The sequence below is a fragment of the Limulus polyphemus genome, unplaced genomic scaffold, assembly GCF_000517525.1.
Source record: "Limulus polyphemus unplaced genomic scaffold, Limulus_polyphemus-2.1.2 Scaffold681, whole genome shotgun sequence".
NCBI classification, from domain to species: domain Eukaryota; kingdom Metazoa; phylum Arthropoda; class Merostomata; order Xiphosura; family Limulidae; genus Limulus; species Limulus polyphemus.
In genome coordinates, this window is record NW_013666291.1 from 429,422 (window position 1) to 449,958 (window position 20,537).

At 33.5% G+C, this 20,537-nt stretch overlaps 1 protein-coding gene across 1 annotated transcript in view; it reads left to right on the top strand.

Annotated features, from left to right (window-relative positions):
• Window positions 1-7,161: 7,161 nt before the first annotated feature.
• Window positions 7,162-20,537, top strand: part of LOC111085877 (probable G-protein coupled receptor CG31760) — a gene marked incomplete at its 3' end in the record, with an annotated part of 36,691 nt that continues 23,315 nt past the window's right edge. The window contains exon 1 of the mRNA XM_022386493.1: window positions 7,162-7,185. The remainder of the gene's footprint in view (window positions 7,186-20,537) is intronic.

Below are 20,537 nucleotides of genomic sequence, written 5' to 3' on the forward strand. Positions count from 1 at the left end.
TTATTTTTATCAAAATTTCCCGGGTGATTTATAATTTTCTCCTGTGTTTGTGTTACAATGTTTAGTGTTTACAAAAGGACTTTTGTCTATCCATCCAATGAAACAGCCACGTGTTTATAAAAGCATAATTAATTTGCGATTAGACAGGCCGAAAGATAAAGTATATATAAAAAAATACATATAAAAGCCCCCCCCCCAAAAAAAAGCCATCGGAACCCTTCTTTTAAAGGTGTCAATAAGTATAGTTAGTCGAGCAAACGGAATAAACACCTCGTTTTTGTAGAAATCTATATTTTATTTTGTTTGAGTAATATAAATTCAACGGAACTTTTGCAAACACACAATGATATCCACTTAGGAATATCGAATCATAACTTATGCATATAGAATTTCGTGATTAGTTGTTGCCGATCAGGAAATTGTTTTTAATTGAGCTGTGGACATGGCGTGGCTTGGTGGTTAGCGTGCTCGGACGTAAGTAAGAGGCCTCAAAATTCATGAATCGTTGATGCAAAAATGCGCTCAGCACTTTGGAACCTTAAGTGTGCTATAAAAGTAACAGTGAGCTCCCATTGTTTGGTCACAAAAGAGAAGTCCAAGAGCTAGTAATGGGTGTAGTTGACTAGCTGTCTTTCATGGCCAGGTTGTTAGGGCGCTTGACTAGCCCAAGAATATCCCAAGAGTTGGCGGTGGGTGGTGATGACTAGATGCCTTCCCTCTAGTCTTTCGCTGCTAAATTAGAGATGGCTAGCGAAAATAGCCCAAGAGTTGGCGGTGGGTGGTGATGACTAGATGCCTTCCCTCTAGTCTTTCTCTGCTAAATTAGGGATGACTAGCGAAAATTGTCCACGTGTAGCTTTGAGCGAAACCAAACCTGCTCCTTTGGTTAAAAATTAGGTACTTTTTGGGGGGCATTACACAGCTCTTGATCGATATTTTGAAACAAACAAATTGCAGTTGCTCGACAAAATAATTATTTTTAGTGTTTAGGTAATTATGGCTATACCAACGAATAATAATGTTTTTGTTTAACTCACAAGCTTAGATTATTTTGACCAGCTGTAAGTAATTGGAAGTGTTTTTCAAAGTGACATATATTCAACCCTATATAGTTATGCATGTATAATTGCGTGGGTGCGTATTTAGCTTTGTTGATCAAAGAAATATATAGATTTTTACATAATTATATTATTTTTTAGTTTTAAAACGTAGAAGTATTTTACTTTGGATAAAAATAGCCATTTACTCCTATACTAATAAAGTTATTCTCCCGAATTAAATTTCAAACCAAAGTCATCAGTACGTTATTCAAAAGTTATAAATTACTTGCATACCTTCTTTGAAGGTATCTGAACATCTTAGAATATTAGATCAAAATATCTCAACACGAGCTATCATAGTGATCACATACATCATACGTCATAGTTAATTAATAATTATCAGTTTACGGATTTTAATTTATCTAAGTAAGGAAAAACAGTAGATTACTTCCAATTGAATAGGTAAGTACAATCATTTGCAAAACAAAAATCTAGAGGGGCACTTAGTAAAGCGCATAGCTTCGCCACGCAGCGTTGATCATAGTCGGCTCTAAAAAAAAAATACGAAAATGTGTCCGTATGCCAGTCGTTGTCAACGGACACAGAACAGTTTTGGCAGGACAATGAGAAATAATGCTCTACATATGTCCACTAAGTGTGATCAAAAATCCGGTCATTTCTGACTGAGGTACAGAGCAAACATAGTGTGAAAAATCGGTCCCCATGTTAACAGATGGGGAATTTTTGTGACCTTTCTGTGAACTTGACACTCCAAAAACTGATCACTATTAAGTTGGGTCGTAGTCAAAATTTATACCAACTTTCGTTCAAATCCATTCAGTTGTTTTTGAGAAATCTTGCTGACAAACATACTCAGGGGTGAGAACATAACCTCCGTTCACTGGAAATAATTATTAAATAAGAACGTTTTAAGTTTACGAATCATGTTAAATTAACAAAGAGTACTAATTAGAACAAAGTTTCATAAAATTGACTGAAGGCTATGTTTTAATAACCAATAGCGCTGATGTCAGATTACGTTAATGGGATCATCTTTAATCTACCCATCCTAATAAACAGGTCATGACACAGTTACTTATTGAACTTATACTGATACTACCTAAGTACCTTAAAATATTGGTGAAGCAGGCAACATATTATTAGAAAGTAATTTTTTGAAAACATTTCATGGTTGAGATTTAACTTCTCAAGAACACAAAAGTTTTCAAGTTTTTAACTGCAAAGAGAAGTCCATTATCTTAAACGACAGTCATCAGATCGCCACATATTGGTAGGTAATTTAAGAATTAACTACCTATTTGAAATAGCATAAAGATTGTAAATATCTGCTGTTTTTATTGTTTCGTTAACAGGTATGTATACACAATTTTCCCCCCTTTCAAATATATTTTAACAGACAGATGGTAGCACTGCCTATGTAGGAATGGTTCGGATTATTCATCTCAATTGTATTTTAAATATCTCCTCACTAGGTCATCAGAATTTTACAATACTGTACAGTGCTTCCTTTTATAACAATATCTATGTAATGACTGAGTCACAGGTTCTGGGAATGTCTGTAAATATCATAGCAAAAAGTTTGAATTTCTTGTTCTTCTGCTTCTTTTTTGTTACATGATAACTCAAAAACCAAAACAATAGTGTCAACCAATTTCTCTGAGGTGACATAGATTCAAACGGAGTAACCACTTTTTATAAGTATTATTAATAACTAGTGGTAATTTTTTAAAAAAAAATCATAATTTTAGTGCAAACGATGCTATCATTACCCCTTAAAGTTAGCTTTCTTACAGTAATATTGTGTTTCTTTAAAAAGTTTAAGTACAGGGTGAAACAGGAATTACCAGCCAATAATAGATAAACAATAAATATTACAGTTGAAACCTTATTGTATTTAGAAGTTGGTTATAAATACCATCTTTCTATGTCTATTGAAACACTGTATTAAAAAACAACTAAAGAAAACTTTTCAAAAAAGGTAATAAATGTAGGGATGGCTAATGTCAGTCCTTCAAAAAAAATGCAAACAAGATAGTAAGGATGACATTAGCATCATACTTACATAATAGCACAAGCAAGAATTAACGTATAGCAATATATATATGCGTATTCAATCATAATTGAGTTTAATTTATCCTATTTTGTCTGCTAACATTCTACTACACTGTCTGCCTGTGCTATTATGTAAGGGTGATGCAAATTCCATCCGTAATATCCTGTTTGAATTTTTTAAGGATTGATATTAGCCATCCCTACATTTACTTCCTTTTTAAAAAAGTATTTCTTTGCTTGTAACACTTGAAACTAATATTTTCACATTGCAGTTGCGTATGAACGCTTTATTTTCTTACATACGCGCACTCATTTCCATACTAATTCGTTTCTTAATGAGAACGAGATATTTTTATATTTATATTTTTAAGGATTGATATTAACCATCCCTACATTTACTTCCCTTTTTTAAAGTTTTTCTTTACTTGTAACACTTTAAACTAATATTTTCACATTGCAGTTGCGTATGAACGATGTGTTTTCTTACATATGCGCACTCATTTCCATATTAATTCGTTTCTTAATGAGAACATGATATTTTTATAATATTTTCCTGCGTTAAAGGAAGATCACTATGAATAATGATTCTGTAGATGAATACATTATAAACGAGTCACTGCCAGTGTTGTAATTAAGACAATAATCATAACTCCTACGTGGACATGCAGCGTATATGTAAACTGCCTGGATATGACCTCAAAGTGTGAGTGAAATCGAACATGTGAAGATGAGCACTCTGTTAAAAAATAAAGAAAAAAATAAGAACGTCAGTGTATGTCTAAGCGTGTATGCTAGTCTGTCTTTAAACTATGCGGAGAGTTTGGTTGCTATGGCAATACTGCAATGCAGCAGTAGCGTCTATTTTACTAGGAAAATGAAGCTCGGCCAACGAACTGTTGCAGCTACAATATAATTCAGCATGTGTCTATCCTCTTTGAAGTATTTATTCCACCTATTCCCGTTATTCCTTAGGTCAAGTGCAATTGAAAATCTGTTTCTAAGGAAAGCAAATAACATTGAAGCGAATGCGGCATATTTGCCATAATAAATATAAACTGAGTTCACCAATGTTTAATGCAATATGTTTTGCTCAGTTTTAAAATTCAAGGATATCTGAACCATAGTTCATTCTTCTTGTTACTTATTTGTTCAAACACCCGTTGTCGATATTATGTTCGCCCAAAGACGGTTAACTATTTTATGTGTGTGTTTGAAGAATAATTCACATCTTTTGTCTGATAAAGTAAAGTATGCAGACATTTAGATTGGTGTTTTAGAAGTAAAGCCTGTTTTTTTTTTAAAGTAGAACAAGGAAGAGATGAACTATACAGCAATGAAATGAATTGATGATAAGATACTTTCGAATCCTAAATGACATAATGTAGTTCAGTGTCTGTTCATCATCTTAAAAAGTATCTATAACACATACAAACGAATTATGTCATTGACTTTAAAGTACCGAACTTTCTACGTCGTAAAATTTAAATTATTTCATACCATATTTTATAATGTTAGGAATTTAAGATCATATATTTCGTTGAGAGTGTCTGTATATTTCTTTGCATAAACACTATATCTATATACTTAGTTGAATACGAGACCATAGTCGTATATATACATATATAATGTTTAGCAGAATTTAAGTGGAACATAATAACTCCAAATATCACTTTACGCATAGTCTTCTCGATGCAAAGACTATGGCGAATAAAATTATATTGATACTCATTTAATACGAAAGTTAGTAGTATTTAAACACAGAGATGCATAACGCGTACGTTACTGTCATATTATTATTGTGTAAACCTACGCAGAGCATCGTGTTTTGTTTTAATTTTAGAAACATGTTTATTTGTTTTGAATTTCGCGCAAATTTACTCGAGGACTATTTGCACTAAGAGTCCCTAATTTTGAATTGATAGACTAGAGGGAAAGTAACCAGTCAAAATCACAAACAGCTAACTATTAGGGCTAATCTTTTACCAAGAAAAGTAGGATTAACCATCATATTATAACGGACGCATAGGTGAAAGGGCGAGCATTGGAGACAGGATTCCATTTCGCGACCCACAGATCGTGAGTCAAGTGCCCTAACCACCAAACTACGCCAGGCCTTTTTTATAAACAACAAAATGGGTGCTGTTATTTTTCACTGGAATTTTTAAGATCCACATCTCAATTTCAATGTTCTAAACAAATAAATAAATGTTAATCAATATAATAATAAATGAGCTAGCTTATAATATTATTCTAAAAAGAGAAGCAAACAAAAAATATTAAATTCAATTTAAAAACAACAACAAGATTCATAAATATATCGTGATTTTCAAGTTAAATATTTCTCTTACTGTAACTTAAAGCGTAAACGGTGCACAAGACAAAGATATAAGTGTAATTTATACACTAAGTTTTAAGATCAACCATTACATTGAAACTTTCTACTTAGTTAGACAAATAGGAGTAAATTTATAACATAGTTTGATGTTAAAATATTATGCGTGCTTTTTAACTGTAGATATTCGCAAGGGATTACAGAAATGTCATCATCACATGTTCTTTAACAACACATGTGATCCATTTGAATAAAGTATTGTGGCATCTATCTGGTACATTATTCTCGAAAATTACAGGAAACATTTTTATCTTTACATACATTATTGTGAGTCAAAACGTACAGTGGAAATCAGGGTCGCGGCTTAGTTGTTAGTTGGCCCGAAATGTGTATCTGAGGGTCCATGGTTCTCGTGCTGTTACCACAAATTCACGCTATCCACTTTGGTGCCTCAGAGTGACGGAGAAATTCCTCCGTTCGATTAAAGTAGTCCAAGAGTTGATGGTGGGTGTTGTTGACTAGCTGCTTACTCTCTAGTTCAAAATTAGGAAAGGCTATCGCAGATAGTTCTTGCGTAGCTCTACATGGATATACGAAATATATAAACTTTTTTTTAAACCAGGTTTTTTCATACTGTTAAGCCTCGGCACGAGCTCTTTATACAACTTATTACATATTCAAGCAGGTTGGCTAAAACGTGAAAGATTATTTCATAAGTCACTTTATGGTTGAATAAATGATTCCTTCAAAACAACCGACTTTATATATATATTTCTTTTGTGTGATCTTATTCATTGAACTAACCAAAAGTTTGTATTGTCAAGATATCTTCATGTTGAAAATCGAGAGATATGACTTAGCACTATAAGAACTTAAATAAAGCACGTTGTCATTCGTCTTATCTCTTCATCCAACTTAACAAAATCCCATCATACACTGTTGCTATTCATTAGATGTTATGAAATACATTCACATGCGTACTCAAATGAAGCAAATATACCTCTTCGCATAACCATAAACAGTATTAATTAAATAAAGAAAACAAACCTTACAGATTCACATATAGGTTTATTGAACTCTAAACGGTCTGTCCTTTATTTATATTAGGTTTCTTCCCTTTTAAATAAAATGCTCAAATTTTCTAAACTTTTACTTCTGACAATATGTAACTTGCACATTTCCTTATTCTAACACTAACACATTTCAGCCTATCTGCTTGTCATTCATCCTCTATATGCTAGCATACTTTCATAATTTCCCCCTTTCATGTATTTCGTGACATAGGTTCAAAAATATCGGAATAAAGAAGTTGCTATCAGATATTTATTCCAAGTAATAATATAAATGTAAATAAAATAGGAGTGAGAAGTAACTTAATTGTTGCTCGAAACATTGTGAAGCGTGTATGGCGGTTTTAACGCTTTTGTTTGACACTCAGAATGATTAAAATGTTAAACAGTACGTTAACATCATTCACAATTTAAATCATGCATAATATTATGATACTAATAGATATGCTACCATATTAATTCTTGTTGATGATTTGTAATTGTGTTCTAATCTTTTGTGTGTCATGCATTCTCTTTGAATGAATAAAATCATATGTCATAGAGAAAATCCAGTCTAAAGCTACACACTGTGTTGTTCTCCGTGGGAGATCGAACTCTGGATGTTAACTTTACAAGCCTGTAAGCTCACCGCTGCACCGAGAGACCAACTTTAACGGTTCTCCCTAACTAGGTAAAACTACAGAAAAACTTTTAAGGCGTGATTCTTCTGACTTTATTTTCTGTAGTTTTGTCCATGTCAGTATTTTTAGTATAAAAAAGAATAAATTATTTATACATTAATTATTCTAATATAATAATATATTTTAAAACTTTATTCTTTAGAAATAATGTGGTTTTTTTTTGAAAAATACTATAAAATGTACTTTTACAGTTTGAGCAACACTATTTAGTACAGTCTTAACAAATAAGTAAACAAAATACAACATTAAAACACAACATATATTCGTCGTGCCAAGTACGAATCTGGAACTATGGCAATGAAAATAGGGTGTTATCAACTAATTCAAAATATTTTATGTTAACTGAACTTTCATTTTATCGTACATAATTTTAGAAGAGTGCTTTTTATGCCCCTTCTAAAAGCTATTTTATTATAATAAGAATTTGATATTTAAATGTTTGATAGATAATAAATAGTAATATGTAAATTATTATTAAAAACAAAACATCAGAAAATCTATACGACAACAATGACAAATTTTTCGATAGTGCTTTTATTACTTGGTCAAGTTATTCTATACGTAGTTTATAGTTTTATATACAGCAGTGTTATATATACATATAAAATGGAACATGCTATATGTACTCGACACTAAAGATACCCCTTGATTCTTGTGGCACATACTCGATGCTCAAGACAACTTGATCCTCAGTTTACTCGGCACTCATAATACTTCTAGTGTTTTTAGGCATGTATTTGAAGTCCACATGACATAAATTCGTTCAGGCAGTGTATGTCAGTACTACAAAGATTTAAGCCTAATACTTTCATTTATTCTCTAACAGAGAATGAGCCTTTTCATTTGTTAACGGACGGTATATTTGTATTTGAAAACAGTAAAAGCGAACTGTGATCAATACGAACTTTACAGAATCCTCAGTGGTAGTCCCTAAGGAATAATCGCGTCATTAGTCGTCGATCAACCAGCAGCAGTTGGTAACACTTTTCACTTCACAGTGGAAGCCACTCGAACCACTTTCCTCTTCTTAGCGATAATCTCGCTAAAGGGAATTAATGAACAATATAGCACCATTTATTTTGTAGTGTACTGTGAATTGAGTGGCTCGTTAGTAACTCCATAGGGTCTACTTGAATCAGTAAAATATATATATATATATATACAGTATTGGAAATAATTATGGAAATGGTAAGGATGAGGGGTATAAAAGGCAAGTACTACAGGAATGCCTCCTGTTTATCATGATACAGTCATGGATGGTTCGTAGTTTACATCGTGGCTAGCTATCATCGAACCAGTTAGAAAATGCCACACCAGTATAAGAAATACAGAAGCACAAATATTCATATTATCAACTGTTAGAGTTATGTGAATCCAATGATCGCTGCCAGGACTGAAATATCAAATGGCAAACATGTAAAATTCAAAGTTTTAGCGATCATGAATATTGAAACATTGTTGGAAAACTCCATGTTTTAGTAAGAGATGTATGCGAGACTAAATAGGTTACGTGAAACTGGTCCATTGTTTAATATCAGATCTTGTCGAGGTAGAAAACAAACACTCTGCAAAAATAATGTTAAGTGCTAATTATCTTAGGATATGCTCTTTATGAAATAGATGATAGTTGAATATGGGTGTTGACAATGACATAACTGTAAATATCATGTTTAAATGTATGTTACAGTTAGAACATTAAGATATATACTACTATGAAGTGGTCTTGATGGATATGTAGTAGCTTGAAAATCACTGTTGAAAAGAGGTAACCAGACCAAAAGATTTAATGAGCAAAACATGAGACTTGTGCACTTTACAGACGAATCTAAGTTTTAATTGTTTGGCAACAAAGAATGACAGTTCATTTGACAGCGGAAGGGACATGTGATGTCATAATCAACGTTCAACATCTACTGTATGGTAGGGGAGCAGTAAAGGTTTGGAGATACTTATCTGCCAACAATGCTGGGAATCTACACAAAACTGATGGCACCATGACTGATGACAAGTACATACTAATTCTGATCAATCATGCCACTTCCTCAAGAACATAACTCATCGGGTGAAGATTCATCTTCAAGCAAAAACTAATCTCGTGCATACAGTAACTGTGGTGAAATAATATTTTGGTGGTAAAGTGGCCGACAGAATACTCACAACTATAGTTTGTCCTGCACAAAGTTCCGAGATGAAGATTTGTGAGGCTGTATGGACTTATAAAAAACGAAGAAGGTCAAATAGCGTGAATAAATTCTGGAGAGTAATACAGGACATTTGGAATGATATTCCACAATTGACACTGATAAACTGTACGTAACAAAAGGAAAATAAGGCGTAATTCTCTGTGTAATACAAGGGGCTCACATCAAATACAGGCGCACTGTACAGTTTATTTGCTTTTTTCTGTATTTTTTCTAATAGTGTACCTTTAATAAATTCATCATCTAGTTGCAGATTACTTGTTGTTTGTGACTCCTGTATATGTACATCACCTACATGTTTCCATAATTATTTCTATTGCTGTACATATATGTCAATATAAAGACACAAAAGTTTCATTGTGCTAGCTTCAAGGGTAATGAAAATTCATTTGAGAAAAATAATTAACAATAATTAAACCGTTGCTTCAAAGATTCTGTTTTATGTTGTGTCAATCAACTGAAACACTTAACTACTTAAAAGGAAAGCAGTTGATTAGTTTCTATATTTTTCTAAATTATCATTTTATATCGAATGGTATGATGGCAACGAAAGGGTACGCGAGTGTAAACCGGTTAAAATTACCTGAAACAATTTAAGCTCAATAATGATATGAGAGTTAATTTTTTATTATATATAACGTATAAATAGTATGCGGTAGATAAGACAGCAGTGTTTTACAGGTTGGTCACGAATGTTTCAGTGATATCCGCCCTCCTCCCAGTCATTCTTTTTATAGGACTAGAGGACCTTAAGCCTTTATAGGACCTTAAGCCTTAATCATGTAATACTCTAAGTTTTCTTTTTCCTGTGAAACCAAAAATGGGTGAAAAGTGACAGAAGTTGAAGAGTATAGAAAAGAATGTTTACTGATTTTATCATGACATTATACTGTACGAATTACGTGTTTCTGATAGGTCTCTAAACCAGGGCTCCCAAACCCGAGGACCTATTTAATTTAAGATTTTTTCGCGCACCTCCAAACCAATCGATGTTTTTTGTTTTGAGAAAAAATTTCGTGTACATGAAAAGCTGTATTCCAAGATCAAATGTTTTAATTCATATAAATTTAATTTTCCGAAAAATATTTTTTATTCCATAAATCGTATTAAAAAAAAAACATGTTTATAAAATTTCGGACATGACTCCGCGAATCCCAATTTGAGAAACGCTGGTTTAAATCATATTCCACCATAAACACGGTGTATCTTTTTTGTTGGACTAATAATTATTCTAGTAGCTTTAATAGCAAATGTTTAATGCTCATGTCTCTGAAACACACGTAACAATTTTATGAACATAATTTCCGGACACATTGTACTTTAAAAGTAATGGATGAATTACTTGTGAATTATTTTTGTGTATATTTCATACTGGTATTGTGATTGTCCAAGAGAATCAAAATAGACACTCTAGTATAGCATGCTATTTGAATAAAAAATCGATTGTAATGGATCTATGTGTGTGGATGAGCTGGCTGTGATATAAACCTTAAATGAGAATAAACTAAAATGAAATAGAAAAATTGAATACGGCATTATATAGAAACAAATATATGTGTTGTGCCAATATTACGTTGTCAGGGGGTTTACATTAAGATAAGTCCCCGTGTTGGTTCAGCGGTAAATTTATGGACTTAGAACACTAAAATCTGAGATTCGATTTCCCGTGGTGTACAGGGCTCGAATAAGTTATTATATAGCTTTGTACTAAAACAAATAAGCAAACATTAAGATACCACGACCTTATTAATTTCAATTTAGTATCTACGTAAGAGTGTTAGAGACTTTGTTGTGCTCCAAGCAGTACACACGGTCTTATTGATTGTTTAATCTTGGCGTTTGTGGATATTATTTTGTAATGTTGTCTTGCCGAGTTTCGTGAATATAATTAATGTTAATTAAGAAAGTACTTAACAGATGATTCAATACAATGTAATATGGTATACAGTGTATCCCCATCGCTATATAGACCAACTTTTTTCAGACATTTCTCTAACTTAGGTACACTTCACCATTCCAACATTGTAATATGTACCTTAGCTTACCCAGGAAACAGAGTAGCGTATTGTCATGGCAACGAGACACTAACCCCCGGATTCACAAGCCGGCAGGTTATCCTCTAGGATGAGCCCGGCCTCTCTATTGGTATACATAATTTCAATATAAAAAAGAGCGAACTAAAAAAGTTGTTTGTTAGCTGTTATTTCCTTAGATGCATTTTTGCATTTGCGAGCCCTTTTTTGTCTTGTTTTAAATGTATATAAAACAATGAAAAACACATTCCTGTGCTTTATTACTTTCTGTATCTGTTTATAACGAGCCTCGTAATATTTTCAATAGTTATCTTTCAGACATCAATAGAAAATCGAAATAATGAAAAAATATTCAAGGATTATTAAACCCATAATTGCTTACATATGTCAACTAAATAAAATTAATAATAGCTGAAATATAATAAAATCTTCTAATTTCTAAAATAAACTGGAAAATGAATTTGTTTTAAAATACAGAGAAAATTAAGAAATAAAATTTAAAGTAAAATTGTTGTCATTATTAGTAACCTATAAGTTTATCTTCTAAATCTAATTAGTTTATAATTTATTATTATTATTACTATTAGATACTAATTATTTTATATCCTAAATATGCTTCTCTCTTCAGGGGAGTCCTGAGTAGAGATATGTAATGGCAAAAAAGCTGGGATTCGACCCTGGGTCTTCTAGTTCACTCGTTCAGGTTTTTACGAATCAAAAAATATATTAATAACAAATCTCAGCACAACAACGACTAATATTTGATGGCAACGCCCTTGCCGATAGTACATCAATGCAAAAGTTTAAAAACAAATTAAACAAGTACATATGCCAGCACGACCTAGTATCAGAAACGCCATTACACAAAATGGTTCACTTAGAAGAAAAATGACAAAAGTATAGATTACAAACTTTGGTTTCTATTACGTATTGATGACTTGGCAAAGGAGTAAGTGTATTTTGAAATACAATGAGAAAATTGTTTTAGATTAATCTAATCCGAAGAGTAATTTAAAATTCAAATACAACATTTTCTGTCTGAAAAGTATTTTTTATAAGCAACCAAATGGAATAAGTTTCAAAACAATTTGTGAATACATATTAACTGTACCATTAAAGAAGGGAAGTTGCAATTTGATCCACGGCCAAATTTCAGCTGTAAATATTTCTTTACCTAAAGGCTTCTAATTGATTAACCTAACGCAGAAAGAAAAAAAAAATCGAAAAAGCAGAAGCTGAACAAACTTCAGAGAGTTCTTGTCAAAATCGTGGCTACATTATCACAATTTTCCGTCTTTATCGACTTGGTCGTTTTCAGAATCTTTCGTACTGTGGTGAGCCTAAGCGCTATTTTCTTCCATATTGAACGTTCGATGTGTATATGTTTTGCAATTAGCGTGTATATATGTATACTTATCACGATCAGTCACCACGCACTGTCCAATAAACAGTTAATTAAATAATAATGCACTGCGGTTTAATTTATTCTGCATATCCACAGAAGCAGGAGAAACTTATGTTCATAAAGTAATATTTTTATGTGTAATATCCATGTCAAAGTAAAAAGATAATCTGAAATACACACACACATACATATACATTTTTATAGGTTTGGTTTGTTTGGAATTTCGTGCAATGCTACACGAAGGCTGTCTGCGCTATCCGTCTCTAATTTAGCAGCGATAGACTAAAGGGAAGGCAGCTAATCAACACTGTCCACCTCTAACTCTTGGAATACTCTTTTACCAACGAAAAGTTGGATTGACCCTACTTTACAAAGCCCTCGCGGCTGAAAAGGAGAGCATGTTCGGTGTGACAACTATTCGAACCCGAGACCCGCAGATTACGAGTCGAGCACTATAACTATCAGGCCATTCCAGGCCTATTTACATGGGAAACTGCATTTTCTACCTCTTATATTTAAAAAAAAATGTGTGCATTCATATCAGTATTTATAGGTTGGATGTTTGGGTTAATGAGCACGTGACCACAGACTTGTATGGTGACTCTTGAACGGTTATAATTCACGCCCAGAGGTTTAATTAATCAGTATTCTGTGTTTAGTTTTTACATATAATTTTTCACTACGCCTTCATGTAACTTATAAATACTTTTTTGATAATATAAATGCATATTAATTTAGAATGTATACGTTTGTACTTAAAGCCATTAGTGCATTTATGGAGCCTAAATTATCTGTGTATTTTCACTTTTGTGAATGCTTTGTTGTTTTTTTGCAGGAATGATTTGTTTTAGATAACAATCAAAAACCTTCCAAATTAATCGTTTTTTTCAGTCTGACTTTACACTAGCTCCAATGATAAGCAAATAGAATTTGCTTATTTGATTTGAATAAGGCGTGAGTTAGCCGCCTTACTTTTGAACTTATGGACTATATTGAAGCCAGCTAGTATACACCACCTACCACAAACACTTGAATATTTCAAGTTAAAGAATTTCATGATTTATGTTGGCTCTCCTTTAAATAAAATATTTAAAACAAAGGTTAGTCTTATAAAAAAGCTCCCCAGTGGCACAGAGGTATGTCTGCAGACTTGCAACGCTAGAAACCTGGTTTCAATACCCGTGGTGAGCAGAGCACAGATAGCCCATTGTGTAGCTTTGTGCTGAATTACAAATAAACAAACAAATTTGTAAACAAAAAAGTTCTTACTGACTTGATAATTCTTTCAGATTCTGTTCAGTTACACTTGGGTGACAGGCACTGTTATAACGCACCCATGATTTTGTAGTAACTGGATAGAAAATATGAAACCTCAGATTTACAGTCAAATGCAAACCATTTGGCCACGCTCAGCCCGCATGATGAAAAATCGATCTTAAAATTCAAAGAAATTTTCTTCAAGTACTATCTATCACCTACTTAGGCTTTACTGATAAGACTTTATAGGATCCCCCCCCCAAAAAAAACAGTTCTCATAAAATTTTGCAATAGTTACAAGTGTTTGAAACTTTACTGTATATGGGGAAAGAACGGAACTCTGTGTTACACTTAGGATTTTATAAATATTTACAAGTATGCTCTTTAAGCTTTCGTTTTTTGGATTCAAATCTTTAAACTAATTTTCGTCGCATAACTCTTACTGTTCACTCATGATTAAAGCAACTGTCGCTGTTTACTTCTCAGCGCCTAAAAATACGACTTTCTTCTCTGGTAAATATTTTAAATGTCACATAACATTCAGAAAAATGACGACAAAAATTCTCGTGTTTTTTTTGGCTTTGTTTTTTGACATCCTCGGATAAATACACTGTTTCGAAGCTGATAGATTGCTAATAGAAGCAAGAAGTCTTCAGATGTGATATAAGAAGAAATTCTACATTACTCAGTGATGATGATACAGATGCGCGGAAAGTGATTCTTTGTTTGTTTGTTTTTTGAATTTCGCGCAAAGCTAAACGAGAGCTATCTGCACCAGCCGTTCCTAATTTAGCAGTGAAAGACTAGAGGGAAGGCATCTAGTCATCACCACCCACCGCCAACTCTTGGGCTACTATTTTACCAACGAATAGTGGGAATAACCTTACATTATGACGCCCCAACAGCTGAAACGGCGAGCATTTTTGGTGGGACGAGGATTCAACCCTCGACCCTCATATTGGCGGAAAGTCGCCAAGCCTTATTATGATCTCCATTGGGATATGCGTGAATTGTGGGTAGACATCAATATTGACGAAATACAAATTTATAGGAAATCTCCGTCTTTGAGTATATCTACAGAAAGATTTGAGTGCATAACGTTTAACTTTGTATCATACGCCAATGCTCAATGACAGTTACGTTATTTTGTTATTAGATAAAGCAGACAGTGTGTTTGACAGGATTACACTTGTAGTTAACTATATGTGAGCCATAGACAAAAGTAGGGAACTCAGTGGTAACATTCCAGATCCTACATTTTTATACAACTTAACTTTTCAATTGATTGAAAGGTGTGTTTAAATTTCGTTTGTGGGCATTCTAGGATCTGTCTTTGAGGTTTGTATGTATCTATATAAATATAATAGTACTGCTTCGCAGGGTGTGGATGGATCTTCACCAAATTTGGTATGGAGACTTATTGGGTCTATGGGGAGATACATAACAATTTTCGGTATTGTATTTTGTGGTTTGGGGTTTTTATGGGCGTTTTTGCATTTTTTACTACGACTTCGCCCCCTGTTGATGAATCTTTACCAAATTTCGTATGGAGGTTTGTTGGGTTCATGTGGAGATACATGCAAGTTTTCAGTTTCACATTTTGTGTTTTGCAGTTTTTATGGGTGCTTTTTACAATTACATATAATGGAAGTAACATTTCATGTTCTAACATAACCTTTCATTAATAATGAATTTACATAACTTCCGTCCAGGGGACAAGTACTCCAGCTAGTCTTCAATGTGTCACTTATTCTTGATAATTTTTTCCCACTCTGTTCAGTTACACATTTTAAAGCATAATGAGATGTAATATACCTTCAATAATCTTGAATATTAGTTTTTTGTTTATAAAACTTTTTTAAAAACAGCCATTAAACTAAGTTTTAGCGAAATAACCACTTCGATTCTCTTCGATTAAAATCTATACTATATTCTATAGTCTCACCGTAAAAAATGAGACCAGAGTAAGTTGGAAAAATTTGTTTCAGAAACGTAGGTAATTTCTTTGTTCCTATTTTGGTATATTCCTCTACAGCATTTAGTAGGCTTCTAAATTGCCTTTCTGTTCCGTCATCTTATTACGTCTTCTTTTTCAGAAAACATAGTTTTCTAGTACACATGTTTTGATAGTTGAGTATATCGATAGTTTAATAAATAGAGTATCTCATTTTATTGCCAGAAGAAAGCCTAGAAAATAATAACTGGAAACTGTTCATCTAAAATTGAAAAAAAAAGAAGAGTTTTTACTAGCCTAGTTCTATCACGATTGTTTCGAGGTAGAGAACTGCAGTAGCAAGGTAAAACAAAAACGACAACATAAAACATCTTTAAAATTGAATAAATCCAGATTTTTCCGACTTTCTAAACAGAATTGAAACCTAAACAAAAATGTCAAACCAGCCCTAAACATTTTAATCTTTGCCTTATTTTGCAAGGCGTTTTATATAAGTTCTCCATTACATCTGTATCATTCTTTGAGAAAATTGCGAGATATATAAGCGTTCGAAACAAGAAACGTTTTGTCATTATTAGTTCTCGAATTAAAATTTTAAATCGAAGATGAGTTCCAAACATAATTTTTTGTTCCCAAGTTGATGGATTGCGTGAGAGTAATACACCAACTTCTAGCACTTAAATCCAAACTAGGATAATGTTTATTAAATTACCATAATCAAATTACATAATTTTACTCTATAGTATTATAAGTTTCGTTTTGCGTTAAAACCAAATACTAAGTGTAGCGTATGAGGAAGCACCAGTAGTTCATAATACGTTGCTGGCCACTGCATTAGGACAACCTGTACTTATACAACAAACACGATTAAATACCTGGATAGGCAAAAAAAGATAAAGAAAAGACTGATCACGTAATGTACCAAGTAACAGCTTGAGCCTTATAATATCATAAATACAGTTATATTATTATATTTAATCTACAAGACAACGAGCAAAATAACGGGTTTTTAAAACTTAAACAGGAGCATCATAGTAGGTGCTCAACAAGCAAGAGTATCATATTAAAGAACACCTCTAGGAACGGCTGTTTAAAGCATTTAACGGCGTACTATCACAAGTGCCAATCGACATGAAAATATGTTTTATGCTGGAAAAACTGTGTTTGCCAACTGAGATAAAAGATTATTTAAAAGGCTTGTTAAATGCATTAAGCAATAGATCGTGACCCATGAATTGATTCGCTCAATGTACCAAGAGAAAAACATTACAAAAAATATCAAATGTCAATTAAAAACCAATCCCAACGGTGCTAAGCTCAGACACAAGCAGAAAAAAATTATGTCTTTAAATGGCGAGTAGCGTTCAAACTGTTAGTAACGAATAACTCAAAATTCTTAAGATGGTCTGATAAATCATTTTACCGATAAATCAATACTCATCAATATTGATATTAGAGTAAACGTATATAGAAAACGATGCAAGGCATTTGCCATTCTGGTATTGTTCAAACAGTGTAAGGTACCGGAGGTGCTACAATAGTATTGGAAATGTTTTCGTGACATGGCAGGAGGTAGTTTGAATCTTTAGAAAAGTGAATAACGTCCAGAGTATACTTGAACGATGTTATTGATTAAGTCCATCCTATACTACTTGTTTCAAAATTGTAAACAAAATCTTCCCCAAAATAATATTGAATCAAACCACAGTGCTAGTATTGTCCAACATTGTTCCCAAGGAGCGTAAAAATGACTTAAATCGAATTCTCAATAGTGAAATTATTGAATCTCAGTCCAATTGAGCAATTTTGAAGTGAACTCGGTCGTCACATTTGACACCATTTTTCTATTCCAACAACTTTACACTCATACCTGTCCATTCGTTTTGATGAATAGGCTACTATCAAAGAAGACAAATTCAAACACCTTGTAGAATCTTTTTCGTAAATGGTGGCTCAAATTGATATTAGGTGAGTTTTTTAATAAAATGGTCAGTCTTATAATATCATAAATACAGTTATGTTATTATAGTTAATCTACAAGACAATGAGCAAAAACATTTATCGCCGTGCTATCATAAATACCAATCGACAATTGCTGCCAACTGAGATTAAAAGGCTTATCAAATACATTAAGCAATAGTTCGTGACCCCGTGAAGATTTAATCTTTAACTTTAGGAAAAACATGATTCAGCGTATTCCTTGCGTTATGACGGATGTCACTGTTCCTTTAAGATCAAAAGTTAACAAACACTAAGTGTTCTTTACGCTATGGCGGATGCCATTGTTCCTTTAAGATCAAAAGTTAACACTTAGCGTTTTCAACAACATAGACTGAAGTTCAACATTTAGATTTAATGTGTCTGAATTATTTGAATAATAAACTATTCATAAATTCCTTATTCCGCAAGAGTAATAAAGTACAAAGTGGACAACATGTTTCAAAATTACATTATTTATTTAAGGCCATTTATCAGTGGTATATCCATATCTTTCTCAGAAATTTCAAATAAGTTGTAATTTTTAGAAATGTTCACTTTTATATCGATAATAATTACAGCCAGGATATACATATGTTTGTAAAATATTTCGTTATTGCAATCTATTGTTAAGCGTTGTAAATTTGTTTGTTTGTTCTTGAATTTCACATATAATTTCTAATTATATTACAATTGAATTGCGTAAATTTAATATAGTTTGAGCTGTAAAAATAGCAATTCTCATTTCACTAAAAGCGTAAAATGCGAAAAAAGTTTGTTAAAGTTTTATCGCCCTAACGATACGGGCTGGACGTAGCCTAGTAGTTAGTGTGTTGAGCTGTGGATTGAAACCCGTGATATACCGTTGAGCACGCTAAAAACTTCCCGTGTTATCCCTATATTGATTAACGCAAACACCTACCACGGTTTTGAAGCTAGTAAGATCAAACTTGACATGCAGATTCGAGATGGTGCGGGAGGTGTTTTTCTATATAGCATATCCCCATCGCTACCATGGGGGGGGGGGGTGCCAAAGGGGTTAAACCATGCCAGAAGAGCACCCAGAAACGACGGGCCTAGAAGAAGATTTTTCAGGGTAGCCGAACTCCAATCTGGCATCGTATTTTGTGTTCTTGGCCCTCCTCTGGATTTTGGGGGCGCCATGTTAAAAATGGTTCATACCTCCACAAGCTAGCGGGACCAAACTTAGCCCATGCCCTTAAGAACCACGAACGGGTATTCCAACGGGATTATTTTTCCAGTGCGGACACCATTTGGGGTATCTAAAAGTATCTAAAGTTTGATTGGTAAATTGGATCCTCTGTGAATCTTGAGTGGACTTTGAGCGTAGATATTTTTATGCTAGTTAGTCACAGTCAGTCTTGCTTTTATATATTAAGAGTGGCCGTGTAAGCTGCTGTTACTGTCAATTGGATGCCCTTTCTCTAGTCAACAGTCATAGATTAGTGATGGATATGCCATAACCATAGAGCTCTTTGAGTTGACAGTTCTGCCCATGTATCGCATAAGATGATGTTCAGGTTGAAAGTACCAATACCTAAGTTAATGACGTTGCACTACAAGTACCAACGCTTTTACCCAGTTTTCACCACCATTCTTATCATGAAATCTGCTTTAATAAAATCTACTTCATTGAGAAGTTGTTTATTCTCTTAATTTTTATTATCTATTTTCTCACGTTTGAATTTTATTATATGCCAATACAAATTTAATTAGTTTTTCGTCGTCAACACATATACTATAAAAATAAATACACATTAGTTAATATCATGCAAGCTACATTATAAAAAAAATAACGAGATGCCAAACTTAGTTTTCGGCTTAGTTGTCATGCTGAAAATGTAAATGGTATTTAGGGAATATAACAACCAGCGTTTGGTAAAGTCCACGAACATTGAACTTCCAAGCAAAAACATTATTACATGATAAATTTTACGACTAATGTTTTGTCACTTTTATAGAATCCTTCTCATCCTTATCATTTGATATGAAGAGGGCCCGGCATGGCCAGGTGGTTTGGGCACTCGACTCGCAATCTGAGGGTCGCGGGTTCGAATCCCCGTCACACCAAACATGCTCACCATTTCAGCCGTGGGGGCGTTACAATGTTTCGGTAAATCCCTCTTTTCGTTGGTAAAAGAGTAGCCCAAGAGTTGGCGGTGAGTGGTGATGACTAGCTGCCTTCCCTCTAGTCTTACACTGCTAAATTAGGGACGGCTAGTGCAGATAGCCCTCGTGTAGCTTTGCACGAAATTCAAAACAAACAATTGATATGAAGAAGCACAAATACGAAGTTATGAATTTTGAATTATTATTACTTGTTTGTTAGAAGCCATCAGAGGCAAACTGAGGTAGATGTACAGTATAATTTAGGCCGGCATGGCCAGGTGGATAAGGCGCTCGACTCGCAATCTGCAATCTCTCCCCATCCCACCAAACATGCTCGCCCTTTCAGCCGTGGGGGCGTTATAATGTGACGGTCAATCCCACTATT